Raw genomic sequence first — 6,007 nt, 5'->3', positions numbered from 1 at the left:
GATACTCTGTTAGAGACGGAGGAGGAGGAGGAGGAGAAACAAGTTTGACTGTTATTGTGCCTGACAGAGTAACCACTATCAGAGCAGATCAGACTCCAGGAATGATCATTCACTCCAAACCAACAGTCTCCACTGTTTCCTTTCCTCCTGATTCTTCTGTAACTCACTGATATAAAAACATATCCTCTCCACTCGTCAGACCAGTTCTACACAGCAGCTGATTCCAGACATCAAATCTGTCTGGATGATCAGGATATGACTGAAGCTCCTCCTCATATGTCACCTTCCTGTTGTCTTCAGACAGTTTGAGTTTTTTGCCCACTGTGTTTGTGTCGATGGTGAGTTGACAGGAATCTGATGGAGAGAACAAACACAATCCAGCTGCAGTTATTGATCATTTATTGATCTTTGATGATGATCCTGAATGAGTGATGTGACAGTTTGAAGATGGTTGAATGTGAGCTGCTTTGTTGTCATGAATCAGATGAAAAACACACTTACACTTCCTCAGACCTGGTGTCAAGAATGGGCCTCCAGCAGGCTCCACCCTGAAAGGAGGAGGGGGGTCAGACCATCAGTCTCTTTCAGCAGCAAACATGGACATTACATGTCTCTCAGACACACATTGTCCTCCACTGAGACAGGAACAGTCCAACATCTGGATTGCAAACTGCTTAAAATCTAAACATTTTATTTCTCTCTCTGAACTTTTAAACATCCATCTGACCAACATGGAGTTACTTTTCTTCTCATCTTTGCTCCTTGGGGCTGATTGGTCTGGAGCTCCATCAAATATAGTTTTAAAGTCCTTTCTGTCATCAGTAGATCATCATGGAAATCTAACTGAACTTCACTTTTATTCATTTAGTCAGAGTCCCTATTAAACTCTATTAAATCCATCCCACTCTTTCATTTTCCTTGTGAGCCGTTCTTAGTCAGGAGAATATTCCAGAAAACTGGGTAATGATCTCTGCCTCCAGATGAGGCGTCTAAATATTTAATGATCAAACTAAATATTTCTCTTCAAACTAAATGTTTCCCATCAGACTAAAGACGTTTCTCCTCTTCCTCCTCTATCAGACCTTCTCTGCTCCTGCAGCAGGTTCCTCCATACCTGAGAGCTTCCAGTCTCCAGTCTGGATCCTTCAGTCCAGCCGACAGCAGCTTCACTCCTGAGTCTCCTGGATGATTGTAGCTCTGGTCCAACTCTTTCAGATGGGAGGGGTTAAAGGTCAGAGCTGAGGCCAGAGAAGCACAGCCTTCCTCTGAGACCAAACAGCCTGATAAGCTGCAGACACACAATTCATCACATGATGAGAAGATGAGAACATTGAGGTAGAGCCCAAGGTCTGAACTGGACATTTATAGGAGAGGAAAAAAGTCAAGAAACTGGAGCTTAACCTATTAACTCTTTCATGTATGAACTACGATCCTTTTTTATTTTCTTAAGGCATTAAAATAAGGTAGGAAAAAAATTGTCAAAAAATTTTTTTTTTATTTTCTATATTTTAGGTGATCAATTGTAATTTTCTCAAAATACAAAGTTATTTGAAAAATACATCAGTACTGTTTTTTAGGGGTTATCTTTTGTCACAATATTTTTTTTACCTGCAAGAGTCGCTACAGCAGAAGGAGGGACCGGGTTGGTTGGCATGCTTTTTGTCTGTCAGCCATATTGGATTTAATAAGAATAATTTCTTGCATTTGCAGCTAATGGCCAATAGTTGATGTATTTTATGATGCATTAGTGTCCACTTCAGTGGTCTGTGTGCATTTATAAAATAAAAATCCACAAGAAAATGGCTTTTAGATAGCTTTCCACTGTAGTGACCACTATGCATGAAAGGGTTAATAACATGAAATAGTAATAAAACGCTCCGTCATTCTTTAGGTAATACATATGTCACTTGTAAAATGGATGAGAAAGTATAACAACATCTAGGATGCACCAATCAGTCAAGTTCCCAGAGTTACACTATCAATTGATGTCTGTCTCCAACCTTTCTAAATATCTCTCTTCTTGGTTCTTTCAGTCTGGAGTAAATAGAGACATAGATTGTGTCAGATGTCATTATTATTGTCATTTGCTACTGAAATAATAATTACATCATCTTTGAAAGCAGGTAAAGGACAGAAATCTGGTTTCACCAGGATTGGTCACATTTTACCTGAGAGTCTCCAGGTTGCAGTTTGGACTCTTCAGTCCAGCAGAGAGAAGCTTCACTCCTGAATCCTGCAGGTTGTTGTTACTCAGGTCCAGTTCTCTGAGACTGGAGGACTGGGAGCTGAGAACTGAGGACAGAGCTTCACAGCTTCTCTCTGAGAGGTTACAGCCACTCAGTCTGAGGAGACAGGGAGGAAAATCTGTTATTAGAATGTTCAGCAAAATTTATATTTATATGCAGTGAACCCTTGTTTTTCTTAGGGGTTGCAACCTGAAAAGAACCCGCGATAGGCGAAACCCATGAAGTAGTTACCGTTATTTTTTTATAATTATGATACAGCATAATTAAATACATTGAAACCAAAAACAAAACCCGTTTTCAGGCCCAAGAATTTTTTTTAACAAATAGAATGTTTCCTTACAAATATAACTACAGTAAAAATAATAATTTGAATCATCAATACGAAGTACAGTAGGTCAAATTGTCACTAGCGTATTTCACTGTACCTCTGTGACGCTGTGGCCTGACTCCACTCTGTAGTATCTTTTTCTTCTGAAGCCTGTGGTGCAGGTGTGTTTTTTCGAGAGAAGAACATAGTTATCGGTAGTTATTGTTGCTCTTTTTTCTTCTGGGCAAAAATATTTGCCAAAATTTGCCAAGCTGTATTACTTATATGTAAGTACTGTAATGTTATTGGCACACAGGTAGAGAAGAAGCGTGGAGACTGTTTAGACAATCAGGTCACAGAACACAATGCACTGTGAAAAAAACAGCATAAAAACATCTGCAAAGCAACGAGACCGCATTAAAGCAACGGTTCACTGTACAATTATATTCTTTGATGGAAGAAAATTTCATATTTTTTTTTTAAATTGTTACTTTTATCATTAACTGCTTTTTTTACAGTTGGGTCTCCAACCTTGAAGGACTGAACTAAAGGCAACAAGAAGGCAATATAAAGAAATTATACGATGAACCACATTGATTCACTGTCAGTTTCAACAGAAAAAAGAGGATTTCTGCTGCATCATAAATAGTTGCTAATGAGAGTCAGTCTCTCTTCTCCTCATCACCTGCCAGCAGCTGACATTGAAGAAATAATGCACCACTAAATAAACTGGCAAAACATGACTAAATATTTAACTCATCAATAACAGATTTATATATAAAAAATAAAAAATAAAAATTGGAGTAAAAATTAGGGATGCACCAATTTATCGGCCAGCTGATTTATTGGGGCTGATTTCCTTGATTTTGGGAGATCAATTATCGGTCGATTTTTACATATGGAGCCGATCTTTTCTAGCTTGTCAAAGGTCTAAGAATCAACCACTGTCCTCTTTTGCTCTCCAGTAAGAAAGTCTATCTTTGACTGACAGACTGGCCCACCAAGCTGTGTCTGCATGTTTACAATTAACAATAGTGACCACACTGTTGACAACTTAACAATTTTCTTTCTATATTCAGACAACAATTCTGATTAAAAAAATACTATTGGCCAAAATCGGAATTGGCAGCTTCAAATTTTAAAATATTGGTAATCAGAGATCTGACAGAAAACTGCAAACAATTTACTCCTCGTAACAATGTGTGTCCTTACAGAGCTTTGTTGGAGGCTTTAACCACTGGCAGCAGCCTCAGAAGAGCCTCCTCTGAAGCAGAGTATTTCTTCAGGTCAAACACATCCAGATCTTTTCCTGATGACACTAAGATGAAACCCAGAGCTGACCACTGAGCAGGAGACAGTTTATCTGTGGAGAGACTTCCTGAACTCAGAGACTGTTGGATCTCCTCCACTAGAGAACGATCATTCAGTTCATTCAGACAGTGGAACAGATTGATGCTTTTCTCTGCAGACACATTCTCACTGATCTTCTCCTTGATGTACTGAACTGTTTCCTGATTGGTCTGTGAGCTACTTCCTGTCTGTGTCAGCAGACCTTGTAGGAGTCTCTGATTGGTCTGCAGTGAAAGTCCCAGGAGGAAACGGAGGAACATTTGGACCCTGTAAGGCCTGGTCAACAGCTCTCTGATGGAGAGACTTTAGTTCAGGTTTATTAGATAATGAAAACATTTTACATGTTTGTGTTTCTCCCATCAGGTTGACTCCAGAGTTGATGAAGGTCAGATGAACATGAAGAGCAGCCAGAAACTCCTGAACACTCAGATGGACAAAGCAGAACACCTTGTCCTGGTACAGCCCTCTCTCCTCTCTAAAGATCTGTGTGAACACTCCTGAGTACACTGAGGCTGCTCTGATATCGATGCCACACTCTGTCAGGTCTGATCCATAGAAGATCAGGTTTCCTTTCTGCAGCTGATCAAAAGCCAGTTTTCCCAGAGACTCGATCATCTTCCTGCTCTCTGGACTCCAGTGTGGATCTGTTTCAGCTCCTCCATCATACTTGACCTTCTTCACTTTGGTCTGAACCACCAGGAAGTGGATGTACATCTCAGTCAGGGTTCTGGGCAGCTCTCCTCCCCCTCTGGTCTCCAACACATCCTCCAGAACTGTAGCAGTGATCCAGCAGAAGACTGGGATGTGGCACATGATGTGGAGGCTTCGTGACGTCTTCATGTGGGAGATGATCCTGCTGGCCTGCTGCTCATCTCTGAATCTCTTCCTGAAGTACTCCTCCTTCTGGGGGTCATTGAACCCTCTGACCTCTGTCACCATGCCAACACACTGAGGAGGGATCTGATTGGCTGCTGCAGGTCGTGTGGTTATCCAGAGGAGAGCAGAGGGAAGCAGTTTCCCCCTGATGAGGTTTGTCAGCAGAACATCCACTGAGCTGGACTCTGTAGCATCAGTCAGGATCTCCTTGTTGTGGAAGTCCAGTGGAAGTCGACTCTCATCCAGGCCATCAAAGATGAACAGAACCTGGAAGTGTTCAAAGCTGCAAATTTCTTTGGTTTCAGTAAAGAAGTGATGAACAAGTTCCACCAAGCTGAACTTTTTCTTTCTCAGCACATTCAGCTCTCTGAAGGTGAATGGAAATATGAAGTGGAATGTTAGAGATTTTTTTGGTATTATCATTTTGTTATTACTTTAGTTCATGTTCAGTCTAATGTTAATCAATAGTTAATCAACATTCAGTATTATTGTGATTTTCAGTTAAAAGTGTTCTCTTCCTTCTGTGTGTATAAACTGACCTGGAGCTCACATCTGCCTGTTTGTCTTCATGTGAAACAGTTAACTCTGTGTTTCACAGACCTTATATTACTTTCCACAGGTGCCTCCTTATCAACCGGAATACTCCCTACCTTAGGAACTGTCTGTGTGCAGTTGTATTTCGTCTGCTGTCTTCCTTACCTAACTTCCCTCTTTTTGCTTGATAATAAAAGACAAGCTGTAACCAAGGGTCTTCAGAACACTCAGTGAACGGCTTGGAGGAGCAGTTTGCTGAGTCTTCTCCTTTTGCAAAAGCTTGGTCATAAAATTCATATACGTTGTCTGTGGTTCTTTTATGAAGGTTAGAGGAAAATACCTATCAGTAATCATCAGATTTAAATAGAGAAGATGGGCATATCTGACTACCTGATGCAATAGTTAGAACATCTAATGTTCTAAGGTTGTCGCTTGTGATTTTGTAGCTGATCATCCTGTAGGGTGAGGTGTGTTATGAATGATCGGGTACAGTTGGTAGAACTTTGTGGCCAATCTCAATCAGGACTGGGAGCGAGATTGCAGACTGGAGAATATGACCAGTAGCCAATCAGAAAGCACAGATTCCCTTCAGTGCTTTCTGAGTGGAAAACACGCCAGCAGATATCGGAAATGATATTTGGAAACATTAATGTTTATTCAACACTTTGTGCAAAGAATATCCACATAAATGACA

At 40.6% G+C, this 6,007-nt stretch overlaps 1 long non-coding RNA gene across 2 annotated transcripts; it reads right to left on the bottom strand.

The window, feature by feature from the left end:
* Nucleotides 1-203: 203 nt before the first annotated feature.
* Nucleotides 204-2,358, bottom strand: LOC148156254 (uncharacterized). 2 transcript variants are annotated; one of them, XR_015764918.1, is made up of 3 exons: nucleotides 2,169-2,358; nucleotides 502-1,288; nucleotides 204-354 (listed from the first exon to the last, which is right to left on the bottom strand). It is a non-coding gene; the product is annotated as an uncharacterized LOC148156254 (long non-coding RNA). The 2 variants fall into 2 exon arrangements; XR_015764919.1 differs by having other exon boundaries at nucleotides 204-548; nucleotides 1,115-1,288.
* Nucleotides 2,359-6,007: the final 3,649 nt, after the last annotated feature.

Source organism: Poecilia mexicana, unplaced genomic scaffold (genome assembly GCF_051168715.1).
Source record: "Poecilia mexicana isolate PSO_F unplaced genomic scaffold, ASM5116871v1 scaffold_12, whole genome shotgun sequence".
In the NCBI taxonomy this organism is placed as follows: domain Eukaryota; kingdom Metazoa; phylum Chordata; class Actinopteri; order Cyprinodontiformes; family Poeciliidae; genus Poecilia; species Poecilia mexicana.
This window is presented reverse-complemented; position numbering and strand designations above follow the sequence as displayed.